This window comes from Mus musculus, chromosome 7, assembly GCF_000001635.26.
Source record: "Mus musculus strain C57BL/6J chromosome 7, GRCm38.p6 C57BL/6J".
Taxonomy (NCBI): domain Eukaryota; kingdom Metazoa; phylum Chordata; class Mammalia; order Rodentia; family Muridae; genus Mus; species Mus musculus.
Window position 1 is genome coordinate 72,015,281 of NC_000073.6, and position 21,518 is coordinate 72,036,798.

The 21,518-nt window shown below is 37.8% G+C and overlaps 1 long non-coding RNA gene across 1 annotated transcript in view; it reads left to right on the forward strand.

Annotated features, from left to right (window-relative positions):
• Positions 1-12,037, forward strand: part of 1700011C11Rik (RIKEN cDNA 1700011C11 gene) — a 66,143-nt gene extending 54,106 nt beyond the window's left edge. The window contains exon 3 of the long non-coding RNA NR_126462.1: positions 11,815-12,037. This is a non-coding gene — a long non-coding RNA (RIKEN cDNA 1700011C11 gene). The remainder of the gene's footprint in view (positions 1-11,814) is intronic.
• Positions 12,038-21,518: the final 9,481 nt, after the last annotated feature.

Here is a 21,518-nt window from a genome sequence, read left to right on the forward strand (position 1 = left end):
AACCATTCCGACTGAACTGAAGAGTCAAGGCAAGATGAATGAAGGCAAGAAAATGTAAACATAAAGAAGACTGATGTTCAACATGACTTTTATCATAACTTGGATGAATAAATGTCCTCAACTTAACAGGGAGGACAAAATCACCTAGAATCGTAGACTTGTCAGTCCTGTGAAAACAGAAAGACTAGAGTTCTATTGTCTGTGCTATCACGATGGTAAACAGATGGGATTAGGGGCAGATGCCTGTGATCCAGTGCTTTCAAGGAAGAAGCAAGAGAATCTGAAGACCAAGATCATCCTTGATTAAATACAAGGTTCAAAGACAGCTTGAGCTACATGAGACCTGGTCTCAAAAATAATTAATTAAATGGTGGATCCTGGTATATTACTGAAAATTTGAAGAGAGAATCAATTCCTTTTGGTCAAATGCTCAACTTCTGTTTCATCTATTTTGTCATTCTTATGGTTTGAATGTGAAATGCCCTCCACAGGTTCAGCTGTTTGAACACTTGGTCCCTAGATGCTGGTTTTGGGAAACTCAAGAAGAACAAAGACCAAAGTGTGGACACTTTGCCCCTTCTTAGAATTGGGAACAAAACACCCATGGAAGGAGTTACAGAGACGAAAGGATGGACCATCTAAAGACTGCCATATCCGGGGATACATCCCATAATCAGCTTCCAAATGCTGACACCATTGCATACACTAGCAAGATTTTGCTGAAAGGATCCAGATATAGCTGTCTCTTGTGAGACTATGCCAGGGCCTAGCAAACACAGAAGTGAATACTCACAGTCAGCTATTGGATGGATCACAGGGCCCCCAATGGAGGAGCTAAAGAAAGTAACCAAGGAGCTAAAGGGATCTGCAACCCTATAGGTGGAACAACATTATGAACTATCCAGTACCCTCCAGAGCTCATGTCTCTAGCTGCATATGTATCAGAAGATGGCCTAGTCAGCCATCAGTGGAAAGAGAGGCCCATTGGTCGTGCAAACTTTATCTGCCTTAGTACAGGGGAACGCCAGGGCCAAGAAGTGGGAGTGGGTGGGTGGGGGAGTGGGTGGGGGAGTGTGTGGGGGACTTTTGGGATAGCACTGGAAATGTAAATGAAATAAATAGCTGATAAGAGGGGGGAAAAAAGACTTAAGAACTTTAAGGAGGTAGAGTTTTCCTGGAAGAATTGAGTCATCGAGAGAGGTTTATGAGCCAGGTTCTAGTTCCTGTGTACTCTCTGATTCCTGACTCAGCTCACTGTATGATCAAACACCTCATATTCTTACTGCCAAGCCCTTCCTGCTATGATGGACCGTATTCCTTCTTAAAACACCAGCCAAAATAAACCCTTCCTTCCCTAACGTGCTTCTTGTCAAGTATTTGGCCACAACACCAAGACAAATGACTCACACATCCATATTTCTTTGAATCTCCTTCTGTAAAAATGCTATCTACTCTCTGGTAAATTTCTCAAGGCATATCACATAAAATGAAATAGAAAAGTCAAGTGAAATAGGATTTGTGGAGATTTTATATACATGAAGAGCCATTTGGATCCTTTAAAAGTTACATTATTTTTATTTAAGTTTATTTGGTGATGTGTAGCTCACCAAATAGCATCTAAGTTTTATGATTGGGGGTCTTCTCCATGAAATTGCATCTTTATAGTATACTTTGCATTTATTTGTTTATGGTCAACATTGACAATGAGATTGGAGTAAATAGTCTTTTCTATGAATTTACATCAAAATCCTCTGCTCATGTTTTCTCTAAAAATTGTTTCCCCACTAATAAATAATACTATTTATTTGTATATTTTAAGTTTTATTTTAACTGTCATACAGAGTACAAAGCAGTTTTCTTATAGATTTATATTCTAGTTTCTTCAAATGGAATATGGATATTATATGACCAATTCTAGTGGTATTTTTCTTGTAATTAAGTTCTTGAGATATTTCCTACTATCCCAAGAATTTTAGAAACCATTTTCTCTTCATTGTATAGTATTTGAAGATTTTTGTATATTTTATTTAGTCAATCTTGAATTTGTTTTGATAATGGTATGCTGTCAGGACCTAGCATTTTCCAAACACTTTTCTAGTGGATACCTTTTGATTTCTGTTTAGGACCCTTTGACATCTTCACTGGGAAATTTTCCATTCTACCCATGCCTTCACCTGCCATAGCTAATGTCAGAAAGAAACCCCTTCAGAATGCATCTCTGGGATTCACCCCTAGAATCTAGAAACCAAATCATGTTCCCTTCCATGAAGGAAATCTGAAAGTGTTGAACAGGGATCTACCCATGCCAAATAAATAGGAAAAAATATCCTGCAGGGAGTGAATGAAGACCTTCGATGCAGAGAGAGAGAGAGATGCTGAGATCCGGGAAGGTTGGCAGGTGTTGACACTCCACTCTACTGTTCTAGTATTTCTGAGTCCTGCTGACACTGAAAGCTTCTTTCATTTCAATGCCTTTGCTTTCTTTTTAAAATGATTTATTTAGGCATGTGAGTGCTCTATTTGGATGTGTAGCAACATGACAGAAGAGACAGAAGATGGCATCAGATCCCACTACAGATGGTTGTGAGCCACCACGTGGATGATGGGAGTTGAACTTAGGACTTCTCTGAATGGATAGCTACTTAACATCTAAGCCATCTTTCCATTCCTCTCCTTTCTTTTTAAAGGAAAACATTGCTTTGGTTAAGGTTTGTCTTTATTTTCGAAAGCCAGCTGTGTCCATAGTGTGTGTGTGTTTTGTTTATTATGAATCAATTTTATTTTTACTGTTGCCTAAGCTAATAGTCCTTATTAAATGAAGCTTTACCTTTTACTTTATATGTTGCTCTTCCTTTTTCTCTTTTCTCTTTCTTTCTTTTCTTTCTTTCTCCCTTCCTTCCTTCCTTCCTTCCTTCCTTCCTTCCTTCCTTCCTTCCTTCCTTCCTTCCTTCCTTCCTTCCTTCCTCCCTTTCCTGCATATAGGGAATATTTTCCCTCCTTTAAGATGTATTCTTTCATATTTTCCTCAGTACAGTTTAAAAGCCTAAATAACATCATCAACAACAACAACAACAACCACAACAACAAAAACCCTGATACTAGGAGGAAAGCCATTTCCGTTGGTACCTGGCCCTGGGACACAGAAGCTTATGGAATTGATCTGTGAAAGGAAGCTAGAAATTTATGAAAAGAGAGACTTAACAAGGCTTAGAAGATTTAAGCAAAGCTTAAGAGTTGATTCTGTTGGAGCTCAGAACACCATAATGGCAATAAAAATGTGAATCCCAAGTTCTGTATTCACAAGGTTGCAAAGGAGATTGTCAAGTCCACTGGGGATTATATTAGATGCTACTCATGTTATATTGTGGCACGAACTTGTTGACATTTTTTTCTATTCTATGAAACTTCCTGAGAAGCTGAAATCAGAGGTTGTGAATGAATTAAGTTTTGTGCAGAGAATTCAGTGTAACCCAATATTCAGGCTGGAGCATAAATATTACTGGCAACTCTTAGAAAAGCTTATAGTACAAATGATTGGCCACAGAAGATGATAAAACTTACACTCTTCCAAGAAAACAATTGGGTATAAATCCTGGGATGAAGAAAGCATGGCTGGTGTAGAGACCAGAGCCATTAAAGGAAGTCAGATCCTGGGCATTGAAGAACATGAAAAATAGCCCAAATGTGTTTTGGAATTATTTAAACTTACCTGTTCATCAATGGCTCAAGGGTATGGAGACTTTTACTCTTTTGAAAGACTTTGATTTGAGAAGTAATTTTCAGAGAACAATGTTTACACAGAATGAATGAAGAGAATATTTGCCGGTGTTCTATTACCCAGGCATTTGGAGGCCACAGCAGCCATAATCTAAAAGGCCTAGGTACCACTCAAGCTGTAAGTTGACCTTACTGATGCTCCTTTTACATTCCCATAGATGCAAGACTGGGAAGGTCATGGAAACCTATTTGCACATTCCAATGGGGGTCTTAGTCACGTGCAGTAGGGTCAGAATTCCTGCAAGCAGTCCTTAGGAGGGTAGTGTATGATGTATGAGCAAAATAATAATAATAATGTAAAAAACATATATATGGGTTTTACTTTTATGTATGTCTGTGTACCACATGTAGGTAGATTGCCATAGTGTCCAGAGGAAGTCATCAGATTCCCTGTAACTTAAATTAAAAATGGTTGATATACAATGTGTTTGCTGGGAATTGAACTGGGTTCTCTGGAAGTGTAGTCAATGTTACTTACTGCTGAACCATCTCATAAGTACTAGGAATTTTTCCATATAATTTTTGGCTCTTTAAGCCTTCTGAAGGAAGTGGCGCCAAAGATAACTTAGCCATCTTTAAACACTGATTACTTGGGTCTTTTTCCTTTTCTGTCTTGTGGTTTCTTCCATTCCCATATGCGCTGTGGTTTAACTTTCTGTCAGGTGAATGGCTGTTGCTTATTCTCCTGTCCTCTCCTGTCCTCTGGGTGGCCTCTTGCTGTGCAGATGCTTTGATGGCACCTGCTTAGTTATGTGTGTGTGTGTCTGTCTGTCTGTCTGCACATGCTTTTGTTTCTTGCACTTTGCAGATAATTGCTTGTGCTGAGGTCTTGAAAATTGTTCCCCATGTCTTTTCTCTAGTACATTCATCAGAGATTGAGAATTTACCTTTAGGTCTGTCATCTGTGTGAAGGGGAATTTGTACAGGATGAAAGCCGGGAAGGCAGCTGTAATCGTTCATGTCCAGAACTCCAGCTTATCCAGCACCATTGTGCAAAGAGGACATCCTCTCTTCAGAACCAGTTTTGACCACTTTTGTCAAGGACTGCTTGGGTATAGAAACACGAGTTAATAATTTCTTGAAGATCCACTCTTTGTCCCTGTATTTCCTTTAGACAGGAGCAATTCTGGGTTAAAATTTTGGAGATTGGTGGGTGACCCCATTCCTCAATGGGGGGGGGGGGCATGCCTAACCTCTGGATATGGTCTCAACAGGTTCTCCCTCCCCTTTGTGGAGTATTTCAGCTAATGTTATCCCAGGATAGCCCTGGGATGGTCTTGCTTTCCTGGCATCTGGGACTTTCTGGTTGCTACCACCATTTCCCCATCTCCCATTGCTACACTCCTCTGTTCAATTTCTTGACCCTCTGTACATCTCATCCATCTCCTCCCATACCTGATTCTTCCCTTCTTTTTCTCCTCCCCCTCTTCTCTTCCTCCCAAGTCTCTCCCACCCTCTACTTCCCTTGATTATTTTGTTTCCCCTTCTAAGTAGGACTAAAGCATCCACTCTTTGGTTTTCCTTCTTCTTGAGCTTCATGTGGTCTGTGAGTTGTATCATGGGTATTCCACACTCTTTGCCTAATATACACTCATCAGTGATTACATACCATGTGTGTTCTTTGGTGACTGAGTTACCACAACCAAAATGATATTTTCTAGATCCATCCATTTGCCTGCAAATTTCATGAAGTCATTATTTTTAATAGTTGAGTAGTATTCCATCGTGTAAATATACCACGTTTTCTGTATCCATTCCTCAGTTGAGAGACATCTGGGTTGTTTCCAGCTTCTGGCTATTATAAATATAGCTGCTATGAACATAGTGGAACATGTGTCCATATTACATGTTGGAGGATCTTCTGGGTATATGTCCAAGAGTGGTGTAGCTGTGTCCTCAGGTAGTACTATCAGACTCCCAGACTGATTTCCAGAGTGGTTATACCAGCTTGCAATCCCACCAGCAATGGAGGAGCAGAGATTGAAGGAAAAGCCATCCAGAGACTGCCCCACCTGGGGATCCATTCCACATGTAGACACCAAACCTAGACATTATTGCAGATGCCAAGAAGTGCTTGTTGACAGGAGCCTGATATAGTTGTCTCCTGAGATTCTCTGCCAGATCTTGATCAATACAGATGTGGATGCTCACAGCCAACTATCAGACTGAGCAAAGGGTCCCCAATGGAGAAGTTAGGGGAAGGACTGAAGGAGCTGAAGGGGCCTTATTTGGCATCAAAGAGAGGGAAGGCCCTTGGTCCTGTGAAGGCCTGATGCCCCAGTGTAGAGGAATGCTAAGGCAGTTAGGTAGGAGTGGATGGGTGGGTGGGTGGGGGAGCATCCTCATAGAAGCAGGGGCAGGGTGGAAGGCATTGGGGAGCAAAGGAGGGGAAACTTGCAAAGGGGATAACATTCAAAATGTAAATAAATAAAATATCTAACTAAAAAAATACAAAATAATAAAATAATTTCTGGGAGTTCAATTCTTTTCCATTGGTCCTTGAGTCTACTTTGATGTCAATTCCATGTTCTGTTGGTTATAGTGACCTCTATGCCTTGATGTCTCATAGTAAAATGATTACAGTGCTGCTAAGCTACTTAAGATGGCTTTGTTTTGTCTACTTCTGTGAGAAAAGTCATTGGTATTTTGGTGAGTGATTGCAATGAATGTTTAGATTCCCTTTGGACACTGTAGACACTTAACAGTACTAATTGCTCTAAGATATGGATATAAGGACTCTCTCTCTCTCTCTCTCTCTCTCTCTCTCTCTCTCTCTCTCTTGTTTTTAATAAATTTGCATCACCAGTGTTTCACAATTCTCACTGTATGCATCTTTTACTTTTATGGATTATGAGCTGGATTGCCTTTATAATTTCTTTTACAACATATTAGTTATATATTCAAAACAATATTGTGCATTGGTTTTATTATCCTGTAATTTCACTGAATTAATCTATCAGTTTTAATAGTGATTTTGAAGTCTGTAGATTTTTGCTCTATAAGGGAAATAATATATGTAAATAAGGATAAGCTCACTGTTCTTTTTGGATTTGTATCATATGTCTTCCCTTTGCCTGATGCATCCAGATAACCAGTTAATATTCAATGAGAATGGTAAAAAGGAACAGACAACAGACACCTTTATCTTATCCTAGATCTTATAGGAAATTCTTGCACCTTTCCAATTTCTATTTGTTTTGGATATATGTTTACCTTACTAAGGTGAGTTATTTATGTTTAATCTTTTGCTGGGATTTTATTTGAAAGAGATGATAGCTATTAAAACATTTTTGAACTTATGAAGGTAATTGTATAATTTTTAGCCATTGTATTAAGGTGAGAATTTATATCTACTGCTTTGTGGTGGCTGGATGAAATGGTCATGTCACCTCTAGGATGGAAAGGGTATGATCATGGTATATAGAAGTTTTTCATTTTTAAAACAAAAATGATACATATACGCATGTGTGTTTGTCTGCATGTGGTTATATGTACATGTGAGTTCTGAAACTGTTTCAGATTTCTTGGAGCTCGAGTTTCAGGTAGCTGTATGAGTGCTAGGGAACAAACTCAGGTCTTCAAGAAGAGCAGTCTGTACTCTTAACCACTGAGCCATCTCTGCGGTTCCAGTGATTTTTATTTTACACCCTACTGAACTCAATTTTCTATCATATAGTTCTTTTAAAAAAATATTTATATTTTGGGAGGGTGGGGGAGCACTCTCATAGAGGCAGGGGAGGGGATAGGGGGTTTGTGAAGGGGAAAGTGGGAAGGTGGATAACATTTGAAAAGAAAATAAATAAAATAACCAATTTTTTAAAAGAAAAAAATGTATGTTACTGAAACACATTGATCATAGATTCATTTTAACATTGTCCCCATATCTGAGTTTAGCAACCAGGTAGATCTGAAATCATCGATTAACACAGAAAGAGCACCTTCCTTTCAATTCTTTGATATAGTTTAAACAAGCATAGTATTCTCGAATACTTTACTGCTTGATGAATTCCGCAGTAAAGCCATCTTGCCTGAGGATTAATGTCATTGCTTGTTATCAGCCTTTTCCAGTTACTTTGTGTGTGTTGGAGGACTGGTTCACATGTATGTGGAGGTCAAAGATAGATATTGAATATTTTTCTCTATCACATTCTACCTTGCTTTGGTTTTTTTTTTTTTTTTTTTTTGAGTCTCACACTGTATCTGAAATGTGCCATTTCAGCTAGCCTGACTGGCCCATAAGTTCCCCCTGCCAGAACTTCTTTGTTCCCTGAGAACTGATGGTGTTGTAGTCTCATAATGTCATGCCTGCTTTATGAAAGTACTTGGTTCTAAACTCATGTAGTATCTATAAAGAGTTATCTTATTTAGGATATTCCCTGGTTGTATCTGTGAGGGAGAGTCTTGATTGGGTGGCTTAAGGTGGGAAAACAAATCCACTGTGGATGAGATTCTTCTCTAGGCTGGGATCCTAGACTGTAAAAGAGGAGACAGTGAGCAGAGCAAAAACACTGCTTCTGCCTTGCATACTGAATGATGATACAATATCATCAGACACAGGAAGCTTCTGTGATTTTAACTTCCCCACAAAGCTAACTTTTACCTTGAAACTGTGAAAGGAACACAACTTTCCCCCCCTTAAATTGCTTTTGTTAGAATTTTTATCATAGCAACAGAAAAAAAAGAAGATACACATGCCAATGTTCTCCTCAAAATTAGGAAAGTTTTCTGCTATTATTTTGTTGAATGTTATTTTCTAGTCTACTAACCTTTCTTCTTCATGTTGACTATTCAAAAAATGTAAACATTTACTCATTTAATGGAATCGCAAAGGTTTTAAATGCCCTCTTGACACTTTCATCCCCTGTTGTGACAGGGACATCCTAAAGGTCTCTCTTCAATTTCATATATTCTTCCTTTACCTTACCAGGCATTCAACTTCATTTTGAGTTTCATTTTAGAGATTTCAGTAGATTTCTTTTATAACGTCTTCTTGCTGAACTTTATTGGTTCTGTTTTAACCATTTAATGTCACTGCCTTGCATCTCATTTGGTTTTTCTTATGATTCTCTGAGCTTTTAAAAGGTATTTATTAGTCATTTTGTCCATATCAGGTTTTGGAATTTATTGTTAGAGAGTTATAATAATCTCTTGAAGGTATGATAATATCTTCTCTATTTTTGGCACACAAATCTTCTATTTCCTTTAAGGTATTCATTAACTACAGTTTTGTTTACATGTCTTAAACTCAGTTTGATTATATAATCCTCAACAAGCAGCTTAAATTTTGTCTATTGTCCATGTGCCTATTATTAAATTGGTATATCTTATGGATCACGCGTCTATTGTTTTTACTGTGTACTTTGTATCGAGAATCTCAGGACAACTTTATTTCAAACTAGGCAGCACACTATAGTCTTCCTACCATATTTTAATTATAATTCATGACTGTCCACACAGAATACACAACAGGTCTCAGCAACAAAGATTTGGATATGGACACAATGAAAGATAAAGACCTTTTAAAAACTCAAAGAATGGGGCAAAAGCTTATCAAGATTCAAGACAATGCAGATACATGGTTAAAGTACTAAAACAATGAGGGACACTAATGTTCAGCAAAGAGAAAACTATAAATATATGTATAAAAAAACCATGAGGAGAAATCTTTAAAATGACAAACTCAAAATGGAATTGACCTAAGACACACATAATCTGCTGTCTCTGCAGGCAAGAGTTCAGCTAGTCTGGTAGTGAGGGCAACTGTAGTGCAGACAACGGGGTGTGTGAGCTACTCAGTCTGCTGCTTGTTCCCACTGTGGGGCTACTGACCTCTATTGAGTGATACAAGATTTTTCTCAAGCACTCTTGGTGGTGCTAACTCTGTTGGCAAGGACCCGTGACATTGACAGCCCCAGAATGATGAGGGATGAGAAGCATTTGCCTTCTGACCGTCAATGGTATGTGTGTGTCCAGAGGCTGCATGGGGAGAGACAATGGTAGGAGCCACAGCTTTGTCTCTAGGAGTTCACATCCCATTCCAAGGTCTATGCACAGTTAGGAAACATTCAGGAATAGCAGAATAAGAACCATGTAGGTGAGGGAGTAGCAAGAGCTGACATCCTTTTCTGCAACTGGCCGTGCATGTCAAAGAGTTGAACTATGGCTGATATCAGGCAAAATTCTCTTCGGTCTTTTTTTAGACTCACATCTGGAGATTGTGAAACCATTTGAGTTGGCACCTACCCTCCACACCCGCTTCAACTCTTTAGCTATATTGCATAGGACTAGAGAACACAAATACAGGAGCTATGAATCTGTTTGTGCCTTTAGTATATCCCTGTAGGTGGTACAACAACAACAATTATGATTTTTCCTGACCTGTGTGTGATGGTTTCTTAGACATGGTGATGGTAGAAGGAGCAGAAGCAGCCACGTGGGCACTGCCTTGGCTCTTGATGTGAATACACCCAGTCACAAGGCCATGCCCTTGATCTCAGACAGCGTGCGCTCAGATCTCCTCATTCTGAATGCTAGTTCTATTATTTTCCCTCTATGCTGCTCCCCTTGTCCCTTATGGGGCAGAATAGCAGATCAGATTAGGTAATCACCACTTTGCAAGGCCTAGCTGGATCCATAAGGCAGTCATTTCTCATGCCAGTGTAGTGAAATATCTGTGAGGTTCAGGGGGTGAAATTATGCATCACTTTCCGTGCCTTAGAGCAGTATAAGTTATAGCAATAGTTTACTTTTCAAGGTGACTCCTGGCTACAGAACGCTACAGCATACTGGGAGATAGATGATCTGAGCTCCTTTTCTAAATCAGAGCTGTGCAGATCTAGCTAAGTGGACTCCCAACTTAAAGGGACTGGAGAACGTTTCAGAAGACAAGATGGTCAGTGTTTGTAATCAGGGAGTTTCATCCTTACTCCAGTGAAAGGAGAAACTTCTCTTCCATGGTCTGAGCCCAGTGGCCAATGCCTGAGTGTTTTCTGTGTTGCTGTTCCAAGTCTTTTAGTTCATGAGGTTCTGGCCAGTCTCATTTTGTTTTCTACTGTTCTCCCATGGTCACTCACCTCAAAATGCAGTTCAGTACTCATTGCCTCAATTCTCCTCTGTGGAGAAAGTTAGTGATGGGCTCCTAGATCTTAGCAACATCAATCCAGATTCTTTCCTGCAGATATTCTTCATAAATTGAAAATAATCATAGTTGTAGATGTGCAAGAGGAATTGTCAGATAAATGATAGTGCACAGAGTGAGATAGGGCTAGAAAAATATACAAATAATATTCCAGTCAAGACACAACATTAGTTTACCTTTAAATAAGAGAGACTGAAGCACCACTAGGAAACAATCAATGGTTTAGATATGTAGTACTAAAGGTCATTGCTGGTCTTAATGAACAACATAACAAGACCCTTTCAATCTACCTGCAGAACATGATCACACAAAATAAATGATAGAAATTTTGGAACTGCTTTATCTAAAGTTTCAAGACTACACATAAGTATTGAAGAAGAGTTAGATACTATGCCGAGGAATGACAATAAGTTGGCCATTCTACTTCCCCTCAAACTGAATTCTTTCCAACAATTTAAAGGACATCAAAGGCATAGTCCTTACAAAGTCTTTAGTGTAGAAAGGGCGTATCCAGCCCTCACCCAAATGCCTCCACTATGGGAATGCAATCCCATAATAAGAAACTCAATTTAGTTCCTGTTTTTCCCAAGTCAAACTTAGAAAATATTAACTCGTTTCTTTCCTTTCTTCATTGATCATAGTGCTGTCTTCTCCCCGAGTCAATAACTTGAGGTTTTTCTCTGTATATATGCCAAAGAATGACTCTGTATAGAGAACTCTTCCTTTAAAAAAATTAATTAACACTGTCAAGCCATGAAACATAATTTCCTTTCAATAGATCTTCCACATTGGGGGTGGGTGCCAAAAATACAGAAGGAAAGAAAAATGGGAGAAAGAAGGGAAAAGCTGCCTTTTGAGAACTTCATATATTTATATCACTTTGTTTTTCCTTCACACAGGGGAAATAACAAGAGGTCCTCTGATGAATGTTGCCGATCGCCATGGTTACGGTTCCGAGATGCAGCAAAGAGCAATTATGGTGGTAGAGAAGAAGGAAATGCACCTCTTTGTCAGAATTTCATAGCAGCTGTAACAACACGAGAGCACCCAAATGAATGCAGAATAACTGAAATATTGTGACATGTTAAATGCCAGCACATTAAAAAATTGTATTTCAATGTCACATTATTTAAAACGACAGGAAGCATTAATTCCTGGAGGCACCAGGGAGTTACTTAGAAGAGTCAGGGTGGGGGAATGGAAACCAACATCCACATGGGGTGGAGACTTCCACACTGTGTATAAAAATATGCTGTCAAGTGGAAGGAAAAGTAGCAAAGTCAAATTGTCAAAGGGAAGCAAATTCGACCTAATATTTGTGTCATTATCTTTGGTTGAACTTATCGACCAAGACCATTCCAGAATTAGCCAACCTAGGCTCTTCTGCATACTGTGAGCCACAAAGTTTACTTTAATGAAGATTTTCTGATAGGGAAAGATATTCCATTTTAGATGACAGAACCAAGGTAGACATGCCAACTAATTATGTCAGGAGTGTTTCCTGCTATATTTGAAGATGAAGTCTTCTGTTGTTAGATGCCTGGGGACTGCTGTGAGTTGTGATTCCCCTTGGGTAGCTCAGAAGTCTCTATTAACATGTGGGTGACATAGGATACCATTTTGAAAACATCCAGGAAGTTCTAGTTCTCCAACCCAGTAGTTTAGATATATCATTCTGCCTGGGGCAAAAAAATGAAGCTGCTACAAGATATCTGAGTTACAAAGCGGGCCTCCCTGTTCGGATGCTCTATTTGCTTCATCCTATATAGGGACACGTGATTACCTCACAGCTAAAATACTGTCATAAAAGCAGATTCAAAAACTAACTGTGAGCAAGGCCTCACATTCTCAAGGAATTGTGGTGTCTCTTCTAAACAGTACATTGTGCATGCCCCAGTAGTTTCTTACACTATACACTCCACTAGAAGACAACTGTCAATCAGAATACCATGAAATAATCCTCTCAGGGAAACAAACATTTCTAAATGCTATTTCTATAGTGACTTGTGGTTTAGAAAATGCTTTCATAAACATACTTTCTTACAAGATATTTGAACTAACCAGGGAAAGTTTCAAAATGTTATACATACATAGAGAGTTCTGTGTCTTTGACAGATGGCATTAAATAACATCAATTAAACTTTTAGATGTCTTTAAGCTCCTTTGCCATATATTTGTTACATAACAGATATTCCAAAACTTACTGTCACAAAATAACTACTCAATTTTACCAAGACCTGACTTTAAGGGCCAAAATTTCAAGGAGAACACAATGCATTTGAGTCTTCTCTGTTTCTTAGTGAGGTTTTCCAATGTTTCTTTCTCCTTTTTACTAGATATTTTCTTCATTTACATTTCAAATGCTATCCCCAAAGCCCCCTATACCCTCCCTCTGCCCTGATCCCCACCCACCCACTCCTGCTTCCTGGCCCTGGCATTCCCCTGTACTGGGGCATATGATCTTCACAAGACCAAGGGTCTCTTTTCTTAAGGTGGACTTATCTCAACTCGGTGGTCTCAGTCTACATACAGGGATGATTCAGGTATAAGTTTTCCAACAATTAAAATCCCTCATCAATTAACTCAAGCTCTGAACTCACACAGTGGTCTACTAGCTAAGGATAGCAAATCTGCTCATACTTAATAGATGGGATTTGCACCAAAATCATTTCCTCACCCTTTATACAAGGTTTTAACCAACATGCTAGATAAATTCAACTTGTGATTAACCTTTGAATGGTTGTTATGAGTTCATCTTTGGGTGGAGGTCAGAATTTGTTCTTGTCTTCCACAGTGGGTCTTTATCTTGATTTTTGAGACCAAGTCTCTCATTGAAACTAAAGTTCACCTATTTGTCCAGGCTGGTTGACATCCAAGAATCTTTTTCTGTCTGTCTGTTCAGAACTGTGATTATAGAGCCAAGTGTAACCTTTTATTTGGATTCAGGGGATTGAACTCAGTTCTTCAGTTATGCCCAACATGCATTTTCTGAATAAGCCATCTTCCCAGGCCCAAGATTTGAATAATTATTCCAAAGATTTCATGAAATTGAATGTCAAAGACATTTAAACATATCTTCCTTTCACAGATAAATACTATCCAGAGAATCAAGTGGTTTGTGATAGAACCTATGGAATTGCTTAAATCAAGGCCATTAATCTCATTTTTCAGAGTTTCCCCAAGACTAATTTTTCCATAGTCTTAAAGTTGGACAAGTAAAAATTAACACTAACAGCTTTACTTTTGGAACTCAGGTACCACTTATCTCATAAACAGAGAAAAAAGACTAAACATTGCCATTGAGTTCAAACATAGAGAAAAGTACAACTGATGAGGGAATTTGATGCTTTTTTTTTTTACACTCAGAGAATACACTTGAAATCAGCACCCACAATCAGAAATAGAACTTGAACAACACTCCCTACTTAGTTTATTGTCTTACCATTCGTGGTTATAAAGCCATGCGTTTTTATTTGAATTCTAAATGTATATTATTCCTGAGTATTTAAGAGTCATATCATTTTCTGTTTTTGTCCTTAAAATTCCTAAATTCTTAACACTTATATGATGTTTATCATATTTCATTATTTATCAAACTGGGGGGGAAACTGATGAACATTTGTCCAATGTTATTTTTATGGTTTTATTTGGCACCGTATTTTGTGGGGTTTGCTTTATAAAGTCTGTGTAATTATTATCAACATACTTTGAATATAGTGCAAGGATGAGGGGTGTAACTCAGGAGTAGAACTCATGCCAAAAAGAACTTTATGTAGTTCTAGGGACGGAAAAAGAGAAAAAAATTAAAGTTGGTGGGCTGTAGGAAATAAAGAGCAGTTGTCATTTGCTCTAAGATTTTTTTTACACTCTAAGATTATCTGTGTGACCTTGAGCAAGTCACCTCATCTTTCAGGTTCTGAAACTTTCCTTAGGAAAATTGGTGTAAAAATGTATAAGCCTCAAGATTTTTTCACTGAAACCCCATGATTTAGAGTTGTTCATACTAATTCTATGTTCCTGAAATTCTATGCCATTTTTAAAGCAAGTACGAGAACTCTGTAAGAATATTCAACCCAAAGGCACTATGGCTGTCTGTATCTGTATGTGTGTGTTTGATGAATGCATGTATATATGTTTGCTTGTGTGTATTTGTGCCTGTATATAGGTAAACTCTGCAGATATATGTGCATGCATGTGGAGGTCAGAGATGAGTATCAGGTGGTTGAGTTTTTTTTCGGGCTGCTTTTCATCTTATTTTACAAACAAGGACCCTCAGTGAACTGGAAGCCCACCAGTTCAGCTAGATTGCTGGACAGCAAGCCCCAGGGGCCCACTTTTCTCTGCTCCTTAAAGTTGGGTTACATCTGCGTGCTTCCATGTTCTTCACTTTTTAATGTGGATGCTAAGGATCCAAACTCAGGTCCTCTTGCTTGCGAGTAAATACTTTCCCCACTGAGCCATCTTCTTGAAGATGAAGCCACAGTTGTTGAAAACCCCCACCCAATGTTAGGGTATTGGACAAAGGCAGCATAAAAAGTGAGATTGTTTGCCAATTTGTTGTCAAGTTGACAACTGTTAATCTAGTGCTGAATGACTTGCAAATAGATAAACGATGACACTGTCAGTCTGGGTTAATGTAGAGTGCCATTACATTGATGGAATAGATTCCTCCTTGGGGTGATTCTTAACTGGGTTGAGGATTCAATTTGTGCAACTGCTACTGTGGCATCTGCTGGAACCAGGACTAGGATTGTCAAGGCTTGCTATGAGTACAAAGCCATGGGATTTCTACAGGGAGAGAGCAAAGACTGGGCTTTAAGACAAGGGTTTCCTTGAGAGCTGAGAGAGATAATGATTCATCATTTTAGTGTTTGCTCTGTGCTCGTGTCAGAAAACAGGACTTACAAAGCATATTAATTAAAGCTAAGGATTATACTATGCCAAAATCCACCAGACAGCAGGCCTTTCTGTGATGAAAGAGCCCCATCTCAATACCCAGGCTCAATACGTTCCAGGCACTTGTCAGGAATATCCTGGTAAATAAACTAAATGGCACTACATTTCTCCTAGGTGTTTCAATGATTTCTCTTACTTTATATCTATAAGTTAAATAATAATCTGCCTTTTTCCAAGAAGAAAATGAAAGACCCAGGAATACTGAGAGCATACAAATTCTATAACTCCAGAGGCATAAGATAAGAGCTGTTAACAGCACCTGTCAACTAGCAGCAAAATGTCGAGTTGCTGGAATCTCAGGCTGCATTTGTAAAGTGTCTCAAATCATAATTCTCCTCCTTGGGAGCTCTATAGTTTATTGTTAATGAAGGTTCTCTATCATGTCTGTCTGTCCGCATCAAAATATCATCTTTATGACTCTAGGACCACATTTCTCTGCTTCTTTCACATATGACCAGCCCTCAGAATATTTCTCAGAGTAGAGAGTATGTCAGCATTTCAAGCCTCAAAGTAGAAGGCTTAGCATTGATTGATGTGCATCATATAAGTATAAAAACAAACGTGTCAGTATCTCCTAAACCAATTTCATTTGACTGGATAAAGGCATATTGACAGGGATGATAAGTGAGGGTGTTTCGTGGAAGTTCATTTCTGAATGGACCAAAACAAATATTTTTGAAATCATTGCTAGGTTATGGATCAATATAATCCATGTATTTGGAAGTCTTTCTGTTGTGTTGATCCACTAAACTGTCCAATGTGATAATATATGGATTCACTGTTGATGTACGTGGTAATTACTAGGAAGGCTAAGTAGGCTTCAGAGGAGAATCCAGCTCAAAGACTGGTGTGAAGCATCTGGAACGTGGATGAGGATCTATCAGCTCCATGTCAAGGCATGCTTCACTGCCCTTTTCTGCTCCCTTGATTATAGAAGAGTTTGCTGGAGAAATATCTTGAATGTGTACGGCTAATGGTGTTGCATATCATGCTTTTCTCCCCCCTTTAATTTCAATAAACATATCTGTCTTATATATTTTTTATTTGCTATACATGAAGCTGGACAAAAAGGCTATGAACTATGGCATCATTCTGTTGGTGGCCTTAGAACATACACCATGTCCTTCTATAGGCAATAAATTCAGTGATAAGGTTTTTTTTTCTTTTAAACAGGGTAGTTGCTTTTTTTTTTAAAAAAAAGATTTATTTATTATTTTATGTAAGTACACTGCAACTGTCTTCAGACACATCAGAAGAGGGCATCAGATCTCATTACAGATGGTTGTAAGCCACCATGTGGTTGCTGGGATTTGAACTCAGGACCTTTGGAAGAGCAGTCAGTGCTCTTAACTGCTGAGACACCTCTCCAGCCCCGGTGATAAGGTTTAATGGTTGAATTATTCATAAACTGTGAGGGGTAGCATTCAAATTGTTATAAGGAAGCTAAATCATAGAAAACAAAGGCCATTCTGTCAACCATTCATAATTGATACCTCCAAAACAATGCATACCTAAAACAATAGATACCTAAAATCCCCAAACTATGAAGTATTAACAAGTACATATCTAGTCAGCTACAATATTGCTCCTTAGACTGGCTACCCATCCCCCATAAACAGCCAACAGAAGGCTGTGGTCTTGATGGCTGTGGTCACTATGGCTTCATCCTTCCATAGAAAGGTGCACAAAGACAGGCAATTACTCAGGACACTATGTGTTCATTATGGGTTATATATCAAACTGACAACTGTTCTAAAACACAAATAAGAAAAAAAGTTCTCTCTACCTCACACTTTCCGTTTTTATGTGCTTAATTTCCTGTTAACTATCAAGGTTTAATGTTTAAGAAAGGAGCCTTCCTCATTTACCATTGCTCTTCACTTCCCCTAGTTAACAATACTGGTTTGAGAATGCTTGACTGGCCTTCTCTAAACTATAACTCCTTTTTTGATCAAAGATATACATGAGAACTGAGTCATGTTGTCTCCAGTAACCATACCACCTTGTCAGCATAACGAACTTGATAAACTTTTAGGAGAAATGTAGTCACTATAATGTCATCATCAAACTATCATAAGAATTTCCCTCTGGCTTGCACTGCAATTCTGTATGCTGTATTTGGCTGGGAAGGCTAACATAACTGTGGCAATTGGCTGATCTATTTAGTTTGTATTTATGGGTATAGTAATGTCTCTAGAAGATATTTTGAAATACAATTTAATATATTGCCAATAAGGCACTGTGAAGTTTAAGATATGCCAAAGCATATCCATATCTCATTATATCTAATTGTCCAAGGACTTTAAAATAACATCCATAATATTCATTTTGACAATCTTCTAATTTTAAGTTCTTTTTTTTTTTTTACTTCTTAAAAAAGAAAATTTTACTTCTATGCATCAAATCATGTTATAATATCCATTTAAGGACTAACTATAAACAGCAATTATTTCTCCTCATCCATAATCAGCCTTGAAAGAAAAAATGGGACAAAATATGTCAGACAGAATCTAATACATTTAAAAAAATAAAAGAAAGAGTATGCTAAAATCATCCAGGATGTTTGCTTCCTACATTAAAAAAAAAAAAAAAAAGGCTCATTCTTATAACCAATTCTAAGCCGGGCTTGGTGGTGCACGCCTTTAATCCCAGCGCTCGGGAGGCAGAGGCAGGCAGATTTCTGAGTTCGAGGCCAGCCTGGTCTACAAAGTGAGTTCCAGGACAGCCAGAGCTATACAGGGAAACCCTATCTCGAAAAACCAAAAAAAAAAAAAAAAAAAACCAACAACAAAAAAACCTTATAACCAATTCTAAGTCCTTTTTAAATTTCTAAAGTTGGACAATGGAAATTCTACCTGGCACTGTATGCATCTCAGAATCATATGAAGTCAATGTGAAAATCATATAGACTCCCTCATTTTAAATTCTAATTCAATGAGGAGAGGGGGGGCACAAAAATGAATTGGTGTATGGCTATTGGTTATATTGTTACATAAAATTTCATACAGTGATATAAACAAATCTATTCACTCCAGAAAAATCAACCACAACAGAGAAAGGCATTTCCACCAATGTCTAGCTGGAAAAGCAAACAGTTGATTGTGAGTCAAAACAGAAAAGCATTCGTATACTAGTGACTCAAAGGCCATTTTCACCACTGAGAAATGTACTGTAGCGCAGGACTCGTGAATTGGGGAAGTTTCGGGCTTCAAGCACCCTTCTAGCTTGCCGGTAGTTCCACCAGAGAGATGCTCTTCTCCCCAGAAATCTCCTCTTTATTATACACCTTGGGTCAGGACATTGTGAATTGTATAACTTTCATGAACTTCCTAACTCTTGTAAGTTTCCTTAACTCTCTGGGTCTCAAGAGCCTCAGCTGGAAGGACGAGTTTGATTTCTAGGAAATAGCTATATGACACAATATTTTCAAGAGAATTACTCATTTATGACATGACAAAAAATTACCCTCCATCCCAGTAACATAGACAATCTTCGGTTGAGTGTCTTCAGTGATGTTTGGATTTTATTAGTTTTCATTCCCGCTCTATTACTGACAACAGACCTGGTCTCTGTCCTGCTCATAGCCCTCAATTCTTGACACTAGAGTACTTCAGTGCTGTCTCACTAATAGTAGTAATGTCCAAGAAACTTTCCACAAACTATCTTGTAGCATGTAAGAGATAACAACCACTGTCTGAACTTAACACTCCCTGCAAGTAGCTTCTATCCATTGAGGAATGGAGAATAGAATTTAACAATTCTGGCTTTTCAAATTATTTCTAAAGTTTCAGAGCAAGATAGAATTCTAGTTCCCACAATACGCTGCTTATTAATGGGTTTCTTTAGCTTATTTTTTTCTGTCTGTTCCATCCTTACCTACTGGTGCCAGTCCTTAACTCAGGATCAGCTTGTGGGAAAACCAAACTGAAGACAGTTAATCTAGACAAAGACACTGAGCAAGGAGGCTTTCTATTTCTTTCATAATAATTACTGGCTCTCAACAAAGCAAGTTTTTTGAGTAGAACATGACCCCAAAAACCTTTAACGTAAGGAGGTCGTGGTCATACATTTCCACCACTCTGGCTCTTTTAGCCTGCTTTTGAGACCATAAATACATTGTTTTGAATAGGTGTTTTCCTTTCCCTGACAACACTGTGGATGCTAATCAAGGGTTAAGAATATGACCATGTTCTCATAAGTGCAGTATGTGTGGCTTAATTAAAATATACCTATTGTATTCAAAGAAACAGCAAATCTTATTAGAGAACTCTGTCTTTTGTGAGCCAAAAATCTGAAGGGTAAGAAAACCAGAAACCTCAATGGATATCATAACACAGAACATACTATAAGAAACCCACTATTATCCCCCAATAATATTTCTAAAGGCCACTCAAGTTTGCTAGGATAGCCAACAAAGCTAATTATTAAAAATCAAGCCTATCTATTTTTTAAAAATAATTCTCAGAAACAATTATATTGTGGGGTAGAATTTTCTCGTTTAGCTTCCTTATTTTTGGCTATAGTCTTTATAACCATCTATTGTCCATTCTAGATTTAAAGGCAGCATGGTTGATAGTTTAGTAGCCTATGCATCAACAATTATTTGTGTAGTATTAGTGACATATGACACGATTTCAAGCACTAGATTGTAATGACAGGCACAAATTTTGACTCCTATCCTGTATTTTATTTTAATCATAATATAAAATATTATAGATGTAAACTAGTTATCTAAATCACGTTTGGGAAATACTGGGAGAAATAATTTATGGCAATACATAAAATAACCAGAGGTTTAAATAACTTATATTAATCTGTTAGAAAATTCTTCAATGAAGAAAGAATATGTAAGTGTAGGTAGACTACAGAGTAAGTAGAAAAAGATCTAAGTCTTTGCTGGACATGAATTTGAACATTATGATGAGTTTAGTGTCTGGAGCATAATATACAATGACATATAAGAAAGCATGACTATACAAGAATGTATAACTCAGATTACATATCAGATTGATGCAAGTCCAATAAGCATCATTATGTGATGGGATTCAATATAAAACTTGTAGTAAGCATTTAGGAAAGTTTTGCACTTGAAAGAAAAACAGTAAGATATATTGAATTGAATATCATACCTAGCTACCAAACTGATAAAACTATATTTGGGAGCAAGTGACAGTAATCTCAAGAAAGATGGAAAATATCATGAAAAATAGCAGCACTCAATAGTCTTTTGGAGCTAATCAATCTCCTGATAAATATGTTTCACTATTCAGAAATGGAACGAAGTCATGCTCATTAGGAAGTTCATCAAAAACTATTAGTGGAATGAACATAGGCTATAGAAACTCTACCTCTGAGCGTATACTTGGTTTATAACAGGAAAATATAAGCATTCTGGTGGTTCATCATTTAATATTAGTTAAAATATGGATGCACGCTAGAAGTTCATTAGAGAATAAATGGATTAAGCTGAAATACTACATTGAATAAGAAACATAAAATTCTGTTATTCAGAACAAGATGACTGGGACTAGGGACAATATACTAAGTAAAATTTCTCAAAAAAACTTACAGGCACATACTGTGTTGGTTGTACCTCAAGATAATGAACCGAATGTTCATGGTATTGAATCTGAAAACTGTGAGATAA